A 22,943-nucleotide genomic window follows, 5' to 3' on the forward strand; every position below is an offset into this window, starting at 1 on the left:
CCTCAGCCTCCCGAGTACCTGGGACTACAGGCATGCGCCACCACTCCAGGCTTTTTTTTTTTTAATATTTGTAGAGATGGGGTCTCCCTATGTTGTTGCCCAGGCTGGCCTGGAACTCCTGGGCTCAAGCCATCCTCCCACCTCCCAATCCCCGTGCTGGGATAACAGGTATGAGCCACCGTGCCTGGCTGCAATATTTTATTTTTTAGCTCTGTTCAACACTGACCCCACACCCCTTTAGATGCTCGCACCTATACGCTCTACATTTCACACTATTTTTCAGATTAAGCAAAATACAATTTATTCCACTTAACAGAAAACTTTGCCTTCCATATCTGTCTTTGAATTTGTAGTCGTTCCGATTATAATTTGAGTTCTCAAACATTTGAGTTACACAGTCTCTTTGTTCACTCCGACAGATGTTTAAACAGGTGTGCGTGGGTCTTTCTACTTCAGCTCTCAGAGCCGGTCTTGTCTGCAGGTTAGTGGGTGGCGCACCTCGCGGTCGCTTCCACCCCAACCTTAGTAACAGGGTTTGAGCAGGACCCTGGGGTAGGGGGGTGGATGCTGCTGTGTCAAGCTCGTTCGCCCAGATACATCTTTCTACCTACCTTCCCTGTCATCAGAGAGGTGGCCTGACCCCAGCACGTGCAAGCTTGTCAGGCTGGGTAAGTTCCAGGACCTTTTGGAGCCAGGATTCTCTTTCCCAGCCCTGGGCCCTGAGCTGGGCGGTTGGGATCTGCGAGGTTCCCAGCGCAGGGGAAATGGGGGCGTGTTCCTTTAAGGCGGAACCAGGCGGGGAGTGGGGCGTCCGCCGCGGGCACAGCCCGAGCCGCACCTGGGGCCCAATTAGCCTGGAGCGCGGCCGGGTGTGTTGCAGTTAGCAACCGCCGGCGGCGGGCGGCGGGCGGCGGGCGTCTGGGGCGGGCGGCGGCCGCGCCTCCCCGGGCTCCTGGCCCTTCGGCCCTCGGGGGTGTCGCGGCGCTGGGACGAGGCGGGGCTGCTCCCCGCAGCCGGGGCGCTCGGCGGGCGGACCCAGACCGGGGAAGGGCGACCCCAGCGGCGCGGAGCTGAGCGCCCCGGGCTGTTCCTCCGGGAGGAGAGGGAGCCAGGGGCCTCCGGGGCGCCGGGTGCGGGGACCCCAGGCTCCTCGCCCCCGGCCCGGGCCGCCTCGGCCGGATCCCCGCGGTCTGGACTCTCGGGCGGCGGCGAGGACGGCGTGTCCACCGTCGAGGCATGAAGGCTGCTGTGCTGGACCTTGGGTCTTTCTTGGCCAAACTCTTCGAAACCTCGACGGCGCCCCCCGCAGGCCCCTCCTCCAGACCCTCGGGAGGTGCTGCCGCTGCAGGGTCGGGGGGCTCCAGGGCGGGCACCCCGCTGGGCACCGCCCCGACCCCGACCCTCCTCCTCACCCTGGCTCCGGACTCCCCCTCCGCCTCGCGCCGGGCGCCCGCCCCGCTGCTCCCCGCCCCCTACTGCGGGGCTCCGCCGCCAGCCGCGCCGCGGGAGCAGTGGGGACCCTGCTCTCTTGGCCCAGTAGCCCGAGAGCGGGTAAAGCCCCGCCCCAGCCCCCCACTCCCTCCGGCGGGGGCTGCTCCCCTGCCCGCCTGGTGGTCCCAGCGCGGCCGCCCCCGGGCTCCGGCGGGGTCTGGGCCGCGCTCCCCCGGAACCCGCGCCAGCCTGGCCCCGGAGAGCGAGAGCCCGGCGCCTGCGTGGCCCCCGGGGCTGGCCCCAGAACCCTGTTCCTTACCCTGCCTGACATCGGCGAGGAGGGGGTCTCGGACGGCGACTCCGGGGATGGCGAATCGTGAGTAGCAGCGTGGTCCGGGCGCGTATACCTTTTGCTGGGACCCCCGACCCCTCCTCCTGCCGCACTCACCTTCGCAGGTGCCCTTCAGGAAATGAAATATTTGTAGTAACTTCCATAACCCCCGGGCACCCTCCTTGCACGTTTCCTGGGTCTTTACTCCTTGGCTTTGCGGGCTTTCAGATATCAGCTGTGACCTGCTTTGTCCAACTTTCTCGGAGTGAATCCTAAGGGGGCTTGAAGGAAGGGACAGAATTTTGTTTCTCTTTTACCAGAAGCATTGCTACTTAGAGCGTTTGTTTGATTTTCTTAAGGACTTTTTGAAGTCCCTTTCTTTGTCTCAGAATATAGCAGGTGTGCAGGGAAACCGAATACACGCGTCTGCAGCAAGTATTTTAAGACATGGTGAGACCTTGTGCTTTCCTAATTTCTAAGGACCAGTCCCTAGTCTCATCCCAAGTGGGATGGGTCTCCTTTGTGTGACATCTAGTTAATTTACATATGCATAACATCATCTGACACAAATGGAATTGTAATGGCCAAGACACGTCTGATTATTACCCTAGAGCTCCTGAGAGCTTTCCACAGTGTCCTGAGTCACTGCAGAAACGTTGACTTCATGGGAACATTTTCAGTGGGAATCGGAGGCCACTTCCCTCAACACACACCCACACAGCACCCCTTTCACTTCCAAGAGTCGTGATAAAAACATTGCTCTTTTAAAATGTGTTTTAGAACTAGGATGAATTTTAATTTTTAAAGAGTGGAGCATATTGTTAGCTATTCTTGAATGGGTAAATTTTCATCCTGAATGCTGCAAAGAAATAGTGAAATGGTCAAAGACAGATGAGCTAATTCACAGACTGCGGTTTCTGCATTGTAATCTAGTGAGGCCATGCCCTACTCCCTCCAAAAAATCCTGAGTAATTTTTGCATTCATACTGATCCTGACTCACTCACAATTTAAATAATTACAGTTTCACAAAATTGCATGACATTCATGTCAATATGAAAATAAGCTGCCGGGCACGGTGGCTCACGCCTGTAATCCCAGCACTTTGGGAGGCCACGGCGGGCGGATCATGAGGTCAGCAGATCGAGACCATCCTGGCTAACACGGTGAAACCCCGTCTCTACTAAAAATACAAAATATTAGCCGGGCGTGGTAGTACGTGCCTCTAGTCCCAGCTACTCGGGAGGCTGAGGCAAGAGGATAATGGCGTGAACCCGGGAGGCGGAGCTTGCAGTGAGCCGAGATCGCCCCACTGCATTCCAGCCTGGGCGACAGAGAGAGACTCCGTCTCAAAAAAACACAACAAAAAAACAAGAAAATAAGCAGTTAAGCAAAAAGTTGTTCCCACTCATTAAAAAATACTATATTATGACATATGTTTATCAACTGATAGTTTTCCCTAAAACTATCAGTTAATTGCTTTTGGAAAACTCACTGGAATACATATACCTGAGGAATTAAACCTTTGTTGTTGGCAACTGGTCCGTAACATTTATGCAATTAATGTTTTATGAGCAAACAGATCTACACACTGACCTTAAACGCTAGTCTTAGTGCTTTTAACAAATAGGGACTGAAATATGCAGCAAGGCCAGTGAAAGAACTGGTGTTGGTTTCAGTTCTTGAACATATTAGCTCATGTTTATATTGTGCAAATATTTGCAATAGACACTTTTTGAATAACACTGCATTTGGCATTATTTACATAAAAGATTATTCTGAATTAACAAATGCATTCGATTTTATGGACGGTGAAGAACTTGAATTTTTAAATTATTATTTTTTGAGATGAGGCCTCTCTCTGTCACCCAGGTTGGAGTGCAGTGGTGTGATCACTGTTCATTGCAGCCTCAACCCCTCAGGCTCAAGCGATCTGATTCTCCGGTCTCAGACTCTCGAGTAGCTTGGACTACAGGTGTGAGCTACTATGCCTGGCCAATTTTAAAAATGTTTCTGTGGAGAAGGGGTCTCCCTATGTTGCCCAGGCTGGTCTTGAACTCCTGGCCTCAAGCAATCTTCCCACCTGGGCATTGCTGGGATTACAGGCATGAGCCACTGCATCTGGCCATGAAATTGGATTTTAGATAAGTGCCATGAGAAGTAATATACACAGCTAGGTGCTTTGCAGAATCCTCCTGAGCTTGTGTGCTCCTACTGTCTGCAGCAGCAGGTAAAGGCACACACAGGCAGGAAGTAGACTGGCCCTCTGAGTATACCATTTTTCCTTTCAGATCCACGACTACTCACATTCCCTTCCTTTCATCATACCCCACTCCTTTTTCAGTCACTAAAACATAAGAGACGAAGGGGAAGGAAGAAAGTATTAAGGCGACTTTTCTTTCAATACTACAGACTTGGCACCTTGAAGGATCTTTTTTTCCCTCCTGGATTTCTGCGGTGGTGATTTATAACACCGAATAAACAAACATCAGACAATGAATTTAAATTGGCTCCTACCATCTCATCTGTCAGTTGGCAGATAGCTGCTGCTGTTAGCCTGCATGGTTAATATTAAAATCAGGAATTTAAATTTCAAAAGCCTGGGAACATGGAAAGGGAGAAATGGGTAATGTCAGAGAAAAAGAAAAAGAGTGATGAGAATGTGAATACATATAAAGGAAACCATAAACCTAGCTGCAAGAAGTGTGGATCTAATTTTAAGGCTGTGGCACTGAGTTCTAAAGGAAAACCCTGTTAACAGTTTATACTTTTTTGACAGTAATGCATACATTTTACATTTGCCTGATTCTGTATTGGCTTTAAAAAAAAAACAAAAAACAAACAAAAAAAACTAAAAGTAGTGAAATTAACTTGAGTAGGAAAATATGAAAACTCTCCTGCAATTTAGAGGCTTTTTTCCAAACAAAGATGCTGAATAGCAGCAGGGGTTTTTAATCTCTGACCCAAGAATTCCATAAGTGAAAGGCCCATGGAACGGAGGCTGCCCCTTTCGCTCCACAGGACATACTGGCTGCACCTCTGAGCCAGAGGCAGAGGATCCTGAGCTCTCTTTCTTCACCTCACTGTCCTGCATCCCTAGATGTGTGATCCAACACCTTTGATCTTCACCTTGGCTTCCCTGTGCATTTCGTGTATATATTACACCTCAGTGTTTTTCAGTCTCACTCATCCCTCTTCACTACCTCTTTTCACGCTTCTGATTTGAACCACACAATACACCTTGTAAAGGTCTTATTCTCTTATTTGTTCTGCAAATATAAGAATTCCTAGCAGTATGTAAGGTGGATAGATAGATAACTGCTGTGTATGAATGTTGGTAGAGTGTAATCTTCTTCTAGTTAGGAAGTATTTATAGCTGGTATAAGTCATAGTTATTAGCAAGCATATACTCTTTTTTTTTTTTTTTTCGAGTGAGTTCCACTGTTAAAATCACATTACTGTGGAAACATTGCAGTGGCTGCTTGCTTGAAGGGCTTGTCAGCATGGCTGGCAGTAAAGTGACTGGAGGGACTTATCTCGATTCCTCTGACACTGAGGCAGCCTTGAGTGTGATGAAGCCTGTGGACCCGGAAACCAGACGAGGTGGATTCCACCTCAAAGCGATTGCTAGCTGAGTAATTCTGGTCAGCTTATTCATTCTTCCCTAGCTGTACTTTTTCTTTCTTGATAATATGGAGGTGATAATACTTTCTGCATAGAAGTGCTCCAGAAATTAATTGAAATAATGAGTAACATATGGAGAAATGCTAAAAAATGTTATCTACGATTACTACCTGCTTCTTGGCACAGAAATGAAAATTGAGAGCCATGTTTTATTGAAAGAAACATTCTAGGTGAAGAAAAGACTGAGAGAAATGTTTCATTATATTTACCATGTGACTGTAATAAATGGCATCTTTTAGTTCAGTTATTTGGGAGAACAAATTATAGTGCATGCCAGTCTTTCATCATTACCTTCCCTGCATGACTTACAGAAGATGAGGGTTAGTTTAATTAACATTACCACTGAGCTTTGTGTAACACCCAGAAGGAAATGCATTTGCCACTCTGGGATCAAACTTTTAGTCTGCAGAGTAATCAGTAGCATCACAAACCATACATTTGTGTAGCCCTTCTCTTTTCCTCCGCTGAAACCCTGTGATATATATTCACATCTTACGTCCATTATCAGACTATAAACTCTTTGTCCTGTGACACTTAAGGGAACACATGCCCATAAAAGACATTTAGCAAATATTTATTGAATGGATGCAGAAAATATTTTCTTCCTCATATAATCCACTGTCGTGGGTTTCTAATCTTACAACAACCCAGGGGCAGTTTAAATGTCTTTCTTGAAGAATAATGATTGTCTTGGGTCTTTTTGTTTCATTGTCTTGAGTTTTTCCAGAGTTAGTAGTGCTTTCTGCTAGGACTTGGCATGTCCTCAGGGATGAACGGTGAGCTCAGTGTACAATTGTCATATGGCCGTTACTTTCTATTACAGTCATATGACCGTTGCTTTCATTAAAGATAATAATGAATTCAACGTTGTTTTCCATATTGAGTATTTGCTTAAACCTGAGAAAACAATTTTGTTCTGTCTTATGCACTAGACTTTTGCTTTAAATTATCCTCTTTCTTTGTTGTTATATTTAAATCTTTTTTTTTTTTTTTTTTGAGACGGAGTCTTGCTCTGTCACCAGGCTGGCTGGAGTGCAGCGGTGCGATCTCGGCTCACTGCAACCTCCGCCTCCTGGGTTCAAGTGATTCTCCTGCCTCAGCCTCCTGAGTAGCTGGGATATATTTAAATCTTGAAAATTGTATTTAAGTTAGCAGTTATGTATTTTTTTTTTTTTGCTGTATGTTTAAAGAACACATTTTGAGTGTTTTCTAATTTCTTATCCAACAAGCATGGCCCTTGACTTGTGCCAAGCTCATAACGACAGTCCTATGGGATTTGAACCCTTCAGCATTGTGTAATCATAACAGCTCATGTAAATTAGTATAGTTTTTAAAACACAGATTGAAGTCAGATTGAACTTGATTCAAATCTCATAATTTTTCTTAGAATGCTAGGCGTTCACATTGGGTACTTTACCTCTTTAAGTTTCCCCTTCTCATTCATCAAATGGGAATTAATAATAATGCCTATTGAAAGAGACATCGTAAGGATTAAAAGAGATCATATATACAAGCTTGTCTCTGTGGTGGCTGGTACATAAACACTGAATAAATATCTCTTACTATTACATGATACTCATTATTCTAAATATATTTTTATTACCCACAGTCAGCATCTTTTGTACAAAATACAGTTTATTGCCATGATCTGCAGTGAAGGCTAATGTATTAATTGTCAACCTGTATTAAATATCTATTCCATCTAAGATCCACGTGGAGCTAGATTTTTGAGTAATCAGGGAAAGAACTGGAAATGAATCTTATCAAAAAGCAGGAAAAATAAGATAAATGAGCCAAGAGTGGTTTCAGACACACTGCTGTGAGCACACAGCTAAGAGAGAAGAGGAGGTGCAGAGATGATGCTGAACGAGGGGAGAGGTCAGGGATCTGAGTTCTAAAGAATGTCCAAAAGTGGGGCACGTGGACACCTGGGGCTTGGGAGGGCGCTGTAGGAGACCAAAGCAGTGGGAGCAAACGCGTGGAGGCCCAGAGCCACATGGCACGAGGCTTTCTGTTTGTTAGGAGCACAGCTTTCGTGAAAAGCGTTAAAACTAGGGAGAGCCTTGGATACTGGGCTGTGTTTAGTAAACACTGGAAAAGCCAGGATTTAGGTAGCAAAGTGGCAGGAGCGGGCTGCACTTTAGAAGGGCTGAGCTAATGCGCAGGGAGCTAGTAGGAGGCTCTGGGATTAAACACCTGAGAGGTGTGGAGCCTAGGAATGGACACAGTGAAAAGAAAGATACTGAACTGACAAATCTCACAAGACCAGCAACACATAGGGGAGGCTGAGGAAGCAAGAGGAAGGGCTGAAGATGATGTCATGTGGCTGGGAGGAGAGTGCCACTCATAAAGGGGGACCACAGAAGATGCGGGTTGGTCACGCAGATGAGGAGTTCACTCTGGGATACACACCTTGAGTTGAGGTCTAGGAAAACATCTAAAGAAGGGACCAGCCACGGGGCTGGACATTCATGGTGGAATGTGGCAGGAAGTTAAGGACTGGAAGTATAAACAGGCAGCTTTGCACATGCAGGTGATGGTGAACACACACAGTGATCACAAACTATACAACAGATGACATCACACACCACGCAAGATGGGAGTCCTCCTTGCTGTTGCTGCGGGGGTTTCAAGACCCTCTAAAATGAAGGGCGTCTCCTTTCTCTGCTGGAACAGTGCTTCTCAATGTGTGTGCCATTAGCTACCTGCTTGCAGTTACCAGGTAGCTGCTTGTTCCCTGTCCACGAAGAGGTAAGTACAAAAAGGGAGAATAAGCATTTAGAAATTTTATAGCAACTGGCAGAGGAGCTTTATGTCTGTTGACTCTAATAACTAAACATTTGGATTCACATTTTGTGTATTGTTTTTACCATTTTATTTTTCTATTTTTATTATATTTTAAAAGTCTTTACATACAATAAATTGGAAAAATGATCTGACACTACAGATAGTTTGGAGACCACTGAGGTAGACTTTATTAAGATACCTTTAGACCACACTGAGCAAAACATTTCAGGACACCAAGAAAAAACAGCCAAATGATGACATTATCTTTTACTGTCCTTAAAATACCGGGCTAAGCAATATTCAAATAGTATCCTCTGATTGAAGATGAGATTCTTTAAATTGTTCAGACGATCTGGAGTTGAGGATGTGCCCGGTTCACAGTATCTTTGAGCGCTGCGGTCATCGGATGCAGCCTCCAGCCAAGCACCCACTGTCTGGGAGGGGGGAGCTTCCCATTCTTATTCCTGCTTTAATCCAAGCTTGTAAGTTTCAGTTTTGTTTTGTTTTGACATAAAAACCATGAGGAGTAGAGTCTATTGCTTTCTGTCAAAATAAACCTTTGGATCATTCAATGTGAGGAGGGACAAAGGAAAGTGAAAATGCTGGGGAAAAAAATATCAGTTAACATGTACAAATACCATCCCACATATCCTTCACATACAGAGGACACTCTTCCCTCATGGGTGCAGCCTGGATATTTGTTTCATTTTACACAGTCAAACCACGTACCTTTTTGGATATGCAGAATTTTACTATTCATAGGCAAACATTTCAAAAATTACCTTCACATTCAATGGTCTCACAAATAGTGTTACACAGACACATGTTTAACAGGACATGATTTTCTAGACACTGTGTACTACGTAGTACTCATCAGGCAAATGCATAAATACTATACGTTATGTATTGAAAAAAAAGTTGCCCCTTTTTGAGAGGTAGAAATAATGAAGATACCATCTTTTGAGAAGCACAGAAACGAAATAAAGTCTTTGTCATGATTAACAATTATGGAACTTTGCAATGATTAAATATCATTTAGAAGCTGATGGTCTTTGGCAGTGACTAGAAAAACAGCCAAGCTAAGACTTTCCCTTCTGTTGTTTAATAAAGAGGTTATTAAGGCAAAGTTGAACTAAATAAAATGTTCTTCTCAAATGCATGTATACCTATATAATCTTAGAATCATTGCCTTCTTTATAACCATAACTTGAAATTACTTTTAAATATTGTGGAACTTCTATATAATGTCAGTCGTGAGGATGAGGACACAACTCACCTTGGAAGCTCCTGTTCATATCAGGCTTTTAATGTTAATACTATTTCAGAGAATGTCGCTAGTTGTATAGAAAGGTAAAGTGGGGATGTATGTAAAATGCAACATTTAATTCAATTCCCTAATATCAAACAGTGTGAAGACTTGGAAACCATCCCTGTAGATGCAGGACTCTTCATAATCCAGTTGAACTAAGAGTCTACATGAAATAAAATGAACCCCTCCCCTCAAATAGAAGTTTTGTTGCTAAATTAATGCAAACAATTGAATCCTAAGGAACTATAGTTTGAATATATGAAGTGTACTTTAAAGAAGCAGGTGATATATTCCCAAGGAAAGGTCTACTTCAGACCTCTGTTTTACTTACTGGTTTTAACATTTTTGTAAGCATGTTTCACAGATTGATGTGATCATTGATCAAAGCCAGGGTTCTTAGCATTTGAAGTAACAGCTGGTATTTCAGGGTCTACTAGGCACCAAATACAGCATGCATGTTTTATGGACATTGTCACAAATCCCCAGAACATACATACAAGGCAGGAATTTTATTTTCATTTTACACATGAAGAAATTGAGGCTCAGAATAAGAAATTGTCTAATTCCACCTAGCTGCTATGTGAAAAATGTAAGATTGAATTCCTGGAAATCAATCTATATCTTCCATACATAGGTATAGCCAGGTATTTTTAATGAATTAAGATAGTAATGAAGATTAAAATCTACTTCTAAAGTAATTCATGGTATTTCCACCAGAACAAAATAATTCCAAAGAATTATACTCTTTCCAATAAAAATTTAAAAATCATGTTAGTAAGGCTGGGCGCACTGGCTCACACCTGTAATCCTAGCACTTTGGGAGGCTGAGGCGGGCGGATCACGAGGTTAGGAGTTGGAGACCAGCCTGGCCAATATGGTGAAACCCTGTATCTACTAAAAAAACACAAAAATTAGCCGGGCATGGTGGTGTGCGCCTGTAGTCCCAGCTACTCAGGAGGCTGAGGCAGGAGAATCACTGGAACCTGGGAGGCGGAGGTTGCAGTGAGCCGAGATTGCACTCCAGCCTGGGTGACAGGGCAAGACTCCATCTCAAAAAAAAAAAAAAAAAAAAGTTAGTAATCTAAAAGTATCTTTCTCAAAATAATATTCTTTTTTTTTTTTTCCTTTTGAGACAGACAAGAAAACTTGCAATGACTAGAGAAATCTTTTAACTGTATAAACTACATAAACAACCATACTTTGCCAAAAATAAACTATACAAACATCCATATTTTGCAAAAATAAGATTTGGACATCCTTTGAAAACTCAGTAATGTGACATTTCCTTTTCAAACTGTTCTGAAAGATAACTGGCCTGCTGTCTTTAAAACTGTCAGTGTCAGTGAGGTCTGGGAAAACGTGGAAGAACCATTTTCTTTCTATATGAAAATAGACTAAAGACATGTAAGAACAATTTAAAACATGGAATTTGATTGGATGCTAGTTTAAAAATATAGCTATAGAAGACACTTGGGAAAATTAGATTTGAATATTAAAGAGAATATTGGAGTGAGTACTAGTTTTAGGAAACTGTCATTGATTTCCTTAGATATGATAACAGTATGAGGATTATGTAGGAGAACATCCTTTTAGGAAATGTACGGTAAGGTAGGGATCAGTAGAGTGTCATGATATTTGCAACTTCCTTTCAGATAGTCCGGAATAAGATACGTTTCTGGATTTAAAACAATATGGTAAAATATTAACCATGGTTGAATCCAGGTGATAGGTATTTTACTTTTTGGTATAAATCTTTCAATTCTTCCATATTTAAAAAAAAATGTTATAGTAACATTTCTTGAAAGCATCTGGTAATGGTGACTTTCTTCTATAGAATTTCAAGCCTTCAGAGAAGAATCTAAAGTTCTGAAGAAGGAAAAATGGAAATTATGATAGAGCCTAGAGGGAAAGAAATGAATATGTTTAATTTTGTTACAAGGGAATAAGAAATGGTGGGGAAGAGAAGACGGAGGAGATACTTTTATTCATAGGCCGTGCCTCTGCGTTCAAATGCTGGTCATTCTGATATAGAGTCCAGTGTTAATACAAGGAACCAGGACAGTTTGAAAAGGAAATGTCACATTACTGAGTTTCCAAAAGATGTCCAAATCTTATTTTTGCAAAATATGGATGTTTGTATAGTTTATTTTTGGCAAAGTATGGTTGTTTGTGTAGTTTATACAGTTAAAAGATTAGTCATTGCAAATTTTCTTGTCTGTACCTTTATGAGATGGGTGAATTTTCATCTCACAGACATGTGCTGATGTTGGGAGACAGTTCTCCCGGGGCCTTTTGTTCCCGTATGTTCTTGCCGGATATGCAGAAATGCAAGGCCCTTCATGGCTCTTTATTAATAAGGGCCATTTTCCAGGGTTGCATTTGCAATGAGCAGCCTGAAGAGATGAGGGAGAAAGAGCACGTGAGCCACTGGCTGCTATGGAGCAGCGGGTTTGCAAGCTCGGTGTTTCTTGTGACACGACCCACTGCAGGATCAAGGACCAAACACTTGCCCTGTGGGAAGTGGGGTCCAGGGAACAGACATGAATTCTGATACTGTGGCTGCTGCTTTTGCAGCAAGTAAGAAAGTCTTTCATCTCTGATGTAGGATTCTCATGTTTCCTCTAAGCATCCACAAAATTGTGACAAACTAATGTGCTAGCTTCTCAGCAGAGTAAAATGAAATCCCAGACCCTTCACAGTCCTTGATAGCCAGCATAGAATAGTTAAGCAGCAAATATTTTGTGACAATCACTTTCTTTAAAAAACAAAACACTTTTTGTGCAAAGCAGTGGCAGTAGCTGAAATTGCTAAACAAAATTCTATTCTAAAAATTTGCCATCTTAACTAGATAGCTAAACTTTTCTAATGTGTAAAAGAAAGGGCTGCACACTCACACAGACAATGAGAAACTTGGTAGTGGGTGGCCACTTTGTTTCTAGGTCATCCACTCCCCAAAGAGGTGTATCCTCGGTCAGAAAAGAATGGACTTATGATAAGATCCCAAGATACATCCACAGAATAATCCTGTGAGTAGGAAATGCAAGGCACTATATTCCTCCAGAGTGGAGGCGGAGGGTGGGTTGGCTTTCGGTTTCTTGCCATTTTTGCGGGGAGGGGGGGGGTTAATTTTTCTTTTTTTATTATACTTTAAGTTTTAGGGTACATGTGCACAACATGCAGCTTTGTTACATATGTATACATGTGCCATGTTGGTGTGCTATACCCATTAACTCGTCATTTACATTAGGTATATCTCCTAATGCTATCCCTCCCCGCTCCCCACACCACACAATAGGCCCCAGTGTGTGATGTTCCCCTTCCTGTGTCCATGTGTTCTCATTGTTCAATTCCCACCTATGAGTGAGAACATGTGGTGTTTGGTTTTTTGTCCTTGCGATAGTTTGCTGAGAATGATGGTTACCAGCTTCATCCATGTCCCTACAAAGGACATGAACTCATCATTTTTTATGGCTGCATAGTATTCCATGGTGTATATGTGCCACATTGTCTTAATCCAGTCTATCATTGTTGGACATTTGGGTTGGTTCCAAGTCTTTGCTATTGTGAATAGTGCCGCAATAAACATACGTGTGCATGTGTCTTTATAGCAGCATGATCTATAATCCTTTGGGTATATACCCAGTAATGGGATGGCTGGGTCAAATGGTATTTCTAGTTCTAGATCCCTGAGGAATCGCCACACTGACTTCCACAATGGTTGAACTAGTTTACAGTCCCACCAACAGTGTAAAAGTGTTCCTATTTCTCCACATCCTCTCCAGCACTTGTTGTTTCCTGATTTTTTAATGATGGCCATTCTAACTGGTGTGAGATGGTATCTCATTGTGGTTTTGATTTGCATTTTTCTGATGGCCAGTGATGATGAGCATTTTTTCATGTGTCTTTTGGCTGCATAAATGTCTTCTTTTGAGAAGTGTCTGTTCATATCCTTCGCCCACTTGTTGATGGGGTTGTCATTTTTATAGAACACAGCGTGGTGATGTGTCCACAGCCATACAAGTCAATGATTGGACTATTGGAAATCTTTGCTGGTGGCATCTCACAAACGTTTTCCTTTCTCTCAGTACTTTTTCTCTAAGTAATGATGCAGTTCAGGCCCTCAGCTTGTTGTTTTGTGATATGTGCCAGCCACCTGCTTCTCGAACCGTATCTTTCTCATTGGATGAACACAGAGCCAGGATGCCTGCTACACCCACATGCCCTGTGGAGGTCTCTTGACCATAGCTACTGCCGAGGGAAGAAGCCCTAGGCAGCTCCACAAACACAGTAATGACGCTGCCTCTCCAGAGCTGATCAGAGCACGCTGGGAAGCCTGAGGAAGACAGTCCATCCGTCAGCCAGCCAGCAATCAGTGACGTGGTCCAGGGGTAGCTCTATCCAAGCAGGGATGTCAATGAAGTGAAATAGGTTTCTCACGAGAATTTGCACGTGAGGTAAAGGGAGAGTCAACAACACAGGCTTGTTGTCAGGTTTAAGTGAGATCATTCCCATAAGGCACTTAGCAGAGCGCTTGGCTGAAATATGGGGCCTAATAAATGTTGGGGAATTAACACTACCGTTATTGTGAATAGTTGAAGCTGAAGGATACTCTGAGAGAAGGCAAAGAACAGAGAGACCGTGGGCAAGCTGGGGCCATGAATACCCAACCGTTCGAAAGGGAGGCCAAAAGGAAATATGAGGTAGAGGTGAGATGTTGAAGAGGCAACGTAGAGGAGTGGAATCACATGAACGAGCGTGGCACCCTCTCTGTGTCCTGCAAACTCACGCTGGCAAGAGTGTGAGGTAACAGCCCGGAGGCTGGATGACCTTCACAGTCCCCAAATTCTAACCCTCCTGCCGTCTCCTTCCTCCCTTATATTCCTGTTTGGGTGGCGTTTCCCAGACTCCTGTGGGATCTGGACGCTTGTTTCCAATATTTGTAAGTAATTTCCACAAAATGAAATCCCTTCATTAGTATCATATCACCTGCCCTGTCCATACTACTCTACTAGGAGTACCTCGAGTAAGCCTCGCGCCTTGTTACCAAAAAAGATACATTGACATGCTTGCCCTTCCCAACTCACATCTTCCTGAGGTCCCCCTTTCTTGTCGGCTGGATAGAATTTATTCACACTCTCAGCTTCTCTACCATATGGCGGTGTGATGGTCAATTTTATGTGTCAACTTGACTGAGCTAAGGGACACCCAGATAGCTGATAAAACGTTATTTTTGGATGTGTCTGTGAGGGTGTTTCCGGAAGAGATTAGCATTTTCATCAGTAGACGCAATGGAATCTACCCTCACCAATGAGAGTGGGCATCATCCAATCCCTTAGGGGGTCAAATAGAACAAAAAGGCAGAGGAAGGGCGAATTCTCTTCTTCTTGATCTTGGACATCCAACTCTCCCGTCCTGAGACATTGAAGGGCCTGGTGTTTGGGTCTTTAGACTCCTGGACTCCACCCTCGAATTCTCAGGTCTTTGACTTTGGACTTGGGGGAGTCACACCATCATCACCCCATTGACTCCCCTGGTTCTCAAGTCTTCACACTCAGGCTGGATCACACCACTGGCTTTCCTGGTTCTTCAGCTCGCAGATGGCAGATGATGTGACTTCTCAGCCTCTGTGATTGCGTGAGCCTGTTCCCCTAATGTATCTCCTGGTGTATATCTCTGTATCTTATTGGTTCTGTTTCTCTGGAGAACCCCAATACAGGGGGAGGAAGAGACACTTGTTCTTTATAAATGGGCAGTGTGTCACAATTCTGTGGTGATTTTGAGCTAATTTTCTGCTTTGGAACCACTGAAGAGGCTTATTGAAGACTGGCATGGAATGGAATTTTGTAATGGTAGAGCTGTGGTGTATGCCAGTTACAAGTGTTGCGGGCAGGATAGTTACTTCACAGGCAGAAGTAGTGTCTGTGTGATTCTCTGAGAAGCCCTGCCTTCCTGCCAGGCAGAAGGGTGCTGGAGCTGACTGCACGGGCCGACAGGAGCAACTGTACACCTCTCGCCGACTCCACTCTGAGTGGCATCACCTTGGGAGTTTGAAATCAGCCAGGGAGGAACTATTTTCACCCTGCATGCCCACACATCTCAACTCAGAGCTTCGGTTCCTTCCGGAGAGTTAGTCTACCAGCACACCGCTGCTAGGAAGTAGAAGAAGTGTGTTCACTTCACAGTAAACATCCTTTCAATCTACCTGGATTCCACAGGTAGATTGAAACAGGGGGATGCCTTTGACAAAAGGCTTTGTGATTACTGCTTCTGTCACAGGAACACTCAGAAGAGATGTCAGGAGGCTGGCCTCTCCGAAGTCACACAGCTGGAGTGTGGGTACCGGGTTCTGCCTAGTGGCTTTCAACATTTGTTTTCTGTCTTAAAACATCAGAGGATGACATGTACGTGCAAGAAACAGTTTCATGAGCGTTTGTTAATGTAATCAGTGCAATTATATCCCTTACTCTTCAGACAAGCAAGAATAAGGGAATGTATGTGAAAGAGGTAGTCTGAAATATTCTCGTGGTTTTGTTTTTGTTTTTGAGATGGAGTTATGCTCTTGTCGCCCAGGCTGGAGTGCGATGGCACGATCTCTGCTCCCTGCAACCTCTGCCTCCCAAGTTCGAGCAACTCCCCTGCCTCAGCCTCTCGAGTAGCTGGAACTACAGGCATGAGCCACCATGCCCAACTAATTTTTTTGTATTTTTAGTAGAGACAGGGTTTCACCATGTTGGCCAGGCTTGTCTCAAACTCCTGACTTCAGTTGATCCTCCCCACTCAACTTCCCAAAGTGTTGGGATTACAGGCATGAGCCACCATGCCCGGCCTTTTTTTTTTGATACGGAGTTTCACTTTTGTTGCCCAGGCTGGAGTGCAATGGCACGATCTCAGCTTACTGCCACCTCCACCTCCTGAGTTCAAGCAATTCTCCTGCCTCAGCCTCCCGAGTAGTTGTGACGACAGGTACATGCCACCATGCCCCACTAATTTTTGTATTTTTAGTAGAGACAGCTTCACCATGTTGGCCAGGCTGGTCTCGAAATCCCGGCCTCAGGTGATCCACCCACCTCTGCCTCCCAAAACTCTGAGATTACAGGCATGAGTCACTGCGCCTGGCCAATATTCTGTTTTTTAATGCAAATCATTGATAAAATTAGTCCTACATTTTTGTGGTCACAGATTACGACTGATACTGAGGTTAAGGACCATGAGTTTAGATGATATAAGGGTGAAGGGAAATTGTACTCTGCAGGGACTCATGTTGCAATATTCTGTCTTCGGGAGCCACTCAGCTAAATATTATATATATAAAAAAAAAAAGAACAACGGAACCTTCCCTGGAACACCTTAGCTCACAATGCTTTCTTTCCTCTTTATAAGGACATGTATTATATGTATTTTTGTTTATTATGGGGAAGGGCTGAGCTCTGCTTAATGGAAATATGTCTAGTATATTCCAGAGCTCATGGTTTTTTGAAATTCAAGGTCCATATTAAATTCAGTTTATTTAGAATTAGAATGTTCACCTTTATTATTTAATGTACTTCAGTTGTTGGTTTGGTTAATTTTCACACTTTTTAATATTCACACTTTGAGCTTTGCATTGTATGTCTGTGTGTGTGCATATATGTATGTGTGTATGGATGGATGTATGTCTCTGTGTCTGCGTATGTGCATGTGTGTATGGTGTATGCATCTGTATACAGGTGTGTGTGTATGGGTGTTTGTGTATGTGTGTGTGTCTGGGTATGTGTCTGTGTTTCTGTGTGTGTGTGCATCTCTGTGTCTATATGAGTGTCTGTGTATATGTGTCTTTTTTGGTGTGTGTGTGTGTGCCCATGTATGAGCCTGTATCTGTGTGTATGCCTGCATCTCTGTGTGTGTATGAATGTGTGTCTGTGTGTGTATCTGTCACTTTGTGTCCATGTATGTGTATGGGTGTGTGTCTGTCTGTGTCTGTGTATGAGTGTGTGTCTGTGTGTGTGCATCTCTGTGTGTATGTGTGAGTGTGTGTGTGTCTCTGTGTCTGTGTATGAGTAGGTGTGTATGTGCCTCTGTGTGTCTGTGTGTGCATGTGTGTATGTGTCTCTGTGTCTGTGTATGAGTGTGCGTGTGTGTGTGTGTCTATGTATGTGTGCTCTGAATACACTTCTAATCTGTACCTTCTTGTCCCTGTTGGGAAGCCTCTGTTTTTTGCTCCACACTGACCCAGAAGCAAGGATGCAGCTCTCCTTTTCCCATAAGGAATTCATGAACTGTAATTGCGTTGAATCACGAGGAAAAACTGTGTATTTCACTAAAGATCCCCTTGAAAGATGAATGTGATTCATATCACATACCGTACAATATCTCACTTCAAAAGTTCTCTTAATTCCGCTTCCAGCAAGGGTGGACTGGATTGTTTCAGACCAACCACCAGCTGAGAGCAACTAGAGAAGGTAAACACTAAGTTAAAGACCACGCAGGGGTTAGGGTGACCTGCAAATAGAGCAGCGCCAGGGACTGAAACCCAGTTTTAGATCTTCTCAATTCCTGATTGGATTAAGGTGACCTGGGACTGAGTGAGCCCCCAGCACAGTCTGCTATACGAAGCAAATACAATCCTCTTTGAACTTAAGCTGCAAGCAACAACTCTATATTGTTTACCAGACACCAGTTAAATAGAAGAAAGAAATGTTAAAAATAAAAGTACACATCAAGTGTTTGCATGTGCAAATATTCCAAATAAAAGGAAGCTGATGTATCTTGTATAAGATCAAGTAGACTTCCAAGTCAATAGGAAGCATTGGTAGAAGTAACAAGAGCCATTTCATAAAGATGAAAGCCCACTCTAGGAGAAGATAGAAGAATTCTTAATTTATAGGCACCAATAACATTGTTTCAAAAAATATATAAAGATGCACCTATTTGACTAACTTGCAGCAGCTAATGTCTGCCGCCAAGGTTTCCTCTCCAGACACAAGAAAAAAGTGTTTTTTTGCCATTCCTGTCCATCAGCCTGTGGCAGCCAAGATTGAATGGAAGAGTATAGGAAATACAGAACACAGATAGGAGGTAACTGTTATAACCCAAACATAAACTTGTAAACAGTGCAAAACCTGTTTTACTCCAAAAAAGGAATCTAAAATTTGACTTTATGAAATCTCTCTCTCTCTGTCTGTCTCTCTCTCTCTATATATAATCTATATCAACAGAACTAAAAGGAGAAATAAATCCAAAATTGTAGTGGAAGATTTTAACAGTAATTGTGTATAATTGTTTGTTTGAGACAGGGTCTCACTCTGTCATCCAGACTGGAGTGCAGGGGCGTGATCTCAGCTCACTGCAGCCTCCACCTGCTTGGGGTCAGGTGATCCTCCCACCTCAGCCTCCCCAGTAGCCACCATGCCAGGCAATTGTTTTGTATTTCTGTAGATATGGGGTTTTGCCATGTTGCCCAGGCTGGTCTCAAACTCCTGGACTCAAGCGATCCACCCACCTCAAGTTCCCAAAGTGCTGGGACAACAGGCATGAGCCACGGTGCCTGGCCAATTATGTATAATTTTTTAGAGTCAATTTGTCTCAGAAAAAATACCACCAATTTACCTTAGAAAGATTCGAACAATACAGTAATTGCTCTCATAGATATGAAATGGATTGAAAAGCTACAGTAAGTAAGACAGTATGCTACCGATACAAAGGTAGACAAATAGGCCAGGAGAGTACAGTAGACAAGCCAGAAACACCTATTTGTACATGGATGTTTGGTTGCTGCAAAGTTGGTGTTGCAGATATTGGTGAAAAGATGGTTGCTATGAACTGAATCTATCTTTCCCCAAATTCGTATGTTAAGCCCCTAACTCCTAGTGTGTTGGTATTTAGGGAGAAACTAGGTTTAGATTAGGTCTTGAGGAAAGGCCCCTTGTGACAGGGTTAGTGCCCTTATAAGAAGAGGAAGGGCCGGCGCAGTGGCTCACATCTGTAATCCCAGCACTTTGGGAGGCTGAGGTGGGTGGATCACTTGAGGTCAAGAGTTCGAGACAAGACTGTCTGACATAGTGAAACCCTGTCTCTACTAAAAATACAAAAATTAGCTGGATGTGCTGGCACATGCCTGTAATCCCATTTGCTTGGGAGGCCGAGGCAGGAGAATCGTTTGAATCCATGAGGCGGAGGTTTCAGTGAGCTGAGATCATGCCACTGCACTCCAGCCTGGGTGACAGCAAGACTCCAACTCAAAAAAAAAAAAAGATGAAGACAGAGAGTTTCTCTCTCTCCCACTCTCCATGTGCACACAAAGAAGAGGGCATTTGAACACACGGGGAGTTGGCAGCCTTTGGAAAGCCAGGACAACACCCTCACAAGAACCAAACCAGCCAGCACCTTGATCTTGGACTTCCAGGCTCCATAACTGTGAGAAATAAATGTCTGTTGATTATGCTGCCCAGTCTGTGGTGTCTTGTCATAGCAGCCTGAGCCGAGGCAATGGTCTTTTCAATAAATAGTGCAGAACCAATTGCATATCCTTACAGAAGCGAAAGACACCTGATACCGCAAGTCACACTACACATACAAAACAATTTCATGTGGACTGTAGATCTGAATATGAAAGGTAAAACAATGAAACTTCTAGGAGAGGACATAGATGCCGATTTTCATGCATCTCATTCTTGAGGATGCATCTCATCCTTGCTAACAGACAAAATAATTGCTAACCAAAAAAGTAAAAGTTACACTGTATTAAAATTAAGACCTTCTGTTAATCAAAACAGACCATTTACTGGAAGGTTTTAAATGACCCCAAACAAGCTTTGTAAGGCCAGCTAGCCCTTTAACTGTAATTGATTGTTGGGAAAAAAGTTCTTTTGAATTTGTTTTTGAATGGGTTTAGCTTCTGTTCTAGCTTTCTTTATTATCTCCATAAAAGATTGGAACACAAAACACTAGCTCCATAATAAAGCTTAGCAACACAGATAACACGTCATTTCCACAGCAGAGACTTGGTGATGCTAATCATTTGACAAATTACCTTGGTACAAGATTTTCCAGTTTATGTCACTTTTAATGAAGGGCAAATTTTTAAAGACCTGTTATCTATTTCTGAAAAGTAAGCCATCAGTATTATCATGAGACAAAATTACAACAAATTTAGTTTAAAAATCTCAATGAAATCAATGAAATTGATTTAAAAGCTACAGTAAATAAGACTGTGTTATTGATGCAAAGATACACAGATGGGCCATGGGAGCCCAGTAGAAAAGCCAGAAACAGACCTATTTGTCTATGGGATTGTTGCAACGTTGGTGTTGCAGACATTGGTGAAAAGATGATTGTTGTGGGCTGAATGTCTGTGTCTTCTAAACCAAAACGTGTCTAAGACAGGTCTCAACCAATTTAGAAACTTTGCCAAGGTTAAGAACATGCCAGGGAGACAGGTCTGTGCCTTTTTCCAAAGATGGTTTTGCCATTCTGGAACTGGGCAACACTCCCATGAATAGAATCAGTGTGCCGAGGGACAAAGCAGAGGAGGTGAGCTTTATAGACAGGAAACGGGCGAAGAAAGCAGAAACAAAGAACAAAGAGTGAGTGAGTTGGTCATTTCAATGGTTTTGTTTCTTCCTTGTAAGGCAGGGATCGGGAGACCAAACAACATTGGGTTGTAACATTGGGTTACTCCAGGTTAAAGATGAAAACAGAGGGACTTCAGTAACACGCTGATTGAAACTGGTCTGTTTGGGAAATCAGGATGTCTTTCCCTCATGATTTCTGGAAAGGCTGGATAATCGCTCAGTCTGGGGCCGGGCACGGTGGCTCACACCTGTAATCCCAGCACTTTGGGAGGCCGAGGCAGGCAGATCACCTGAGGTCAGGAGTTCAAAACCAGCCTGGCCAACATGGTGAAACCCCGTCTCTGCTAAAAATACAAAAATTAGCCAGGCATGGTGGTGCACGCCTTTAGTCCCAGCTACTGAGGAGGCTGAGGCAGGAGAATCGCTTGAACCCGGGAGGCAGAGGTTGCAGTGAGCAGAGATCTTGCCACTGCACTCCAGCCTGGGTGACAGAGCAAGACTCTGTTAAAAAAAAAAAAAAAAAACCAAAAAAAAAACAACAACTCAGTTTGGGTTTGGTGATGTGGAACTTTAGCATATAACTACATTTTGATTTTTAGTCTGGTCTTGGGACCTAGTGCAGAGTTTAAAGCAAAACAATGGCCTCCTATAATGTTTATCTAACAGTATTGAGAAAACCTTTTCCCAAATTGGGAATTACTGAATTTGACTGAATTTAAAATGCAATTGATTATAAGACACACTGTCATTTTACATTCCACTGCAAAGAAAAATGTTGCAATACTTTCTCATTGAGAACTTTAATCCTTATTGTAATAGATTGTTTAAATTTAATCAGAGTTTTAAAAATCATAAGTCACCCTTGTGCTGATATAGAAAGGAAAATATAGGCTCAAAAAATTCCTAAAAGTTGTTAACAGAGACCAACTATTGAGAATTCCTTTTCTGCTCAGCATTTGTGAGGTCTTTGTTTTTCCACTGGTATTTTTTGTACCCTTAAAGCACTGGTAAGCCACAGAACGCAATAATCACTCTCATAGATATGAAATTGATTTAAAAGCTGCAGTAAATAAGACTGTGTTATTGATGCAAAGATAAACAGATGGGCCATGGGAGCTCAGTAGAAAAGCCAGAAACAGACCTATTTGTCTATGGGATTGTTGCAAAGTTGGTGTTGCAGACATTGGTGAAAAGATGATTGTTGTGGGCTGAATGTCTGTGTCTTCTAAACCAAAAAGTGTCTAAGACAGGTCTCAACCAATTTAGAAACTTTGCCAAGGTTAAGAACACGCCAGGGAGACAGGTCTGTGCCTTTTTCCAAAGATGGTTTTGAGGGCTTCAGTATTTAAAGGGGAAAAGCAGGCTGGAGGGGATAGAAGGAGGGTATGGTCTCACTACTGAATCCACTTGTTCCAAGACAAAAGGAGCAGGGAGGGGAACGGCCAATTAGGTACTCGTCTAGGCTTGGTAGATCTGCTCTTTATGCAAGATAAGGTGAACATAGAGTAGCTACCTGTGAAGATATTTAACCTTTTATCTGTAGCTCTCTGCCTGTCAACAAAAGGAAAGATAGTTTCTTGCATGACTCAACTTTCAGCTTGAGTGTTTCCTTTTGGCATCGTGAACTGGGGTCCCAAGTTTCTGTTTTGCTTTCACAGTCTTTCCCTAAATTCATATGTTAAGCCCTGAACCTCCAATGTGATGGTATTTGGAGATGGATTTTTTAAAAGAGACATTGATGCTGTGCTCTTAGACGAGCTCTGCCTATAAAGCTGACCTGCACTCGGCACTGCTGAGGGAACATGAGTAAAGGCATCTGGCTCCACACTGCCCCCTCCTCCCTAGGCGTTCACT

The 22,943-nt window shown here is 43.4% G+C and overlaps 1 protein-coding gene across 1 annotated transcript in view; it reads left to right on the top strand.

Moving 5' to 3' along the window:
• Positions 1 to 1,345: 1,345 nt before the first annotated feature.
• Positions 1,346 to 22,943, top strand: part of FAM149A (family with sequence similarity 149 member A) — a 60,882-nt gene continuing 39,284 nt past the window's right edge. The window contains exon 1 of the mRNA XM_058436993.1: positions 1,346 to 1,807. The gene's annotated coding sequence lies outside the window, so the exon portion shown is untranslated. The remainder of the gene's footprint in view (positions 1,808 to 22,943) is intronic.

Source organism: Hylobates moloch, unplaced genomic scaffold (assembly GCF_009828535.3).
Source record: "Hylobates moloch isolate HMO894 unplaced genomic scaffold, HMol_V3 SCAFFOLD_3, whole genome shotgun sequence".
NCBI lineage: Eukaryota > Metazoa > Chordata > Mammalia > Primates > Hylobatidae > Hylobates > Hylobates moloch.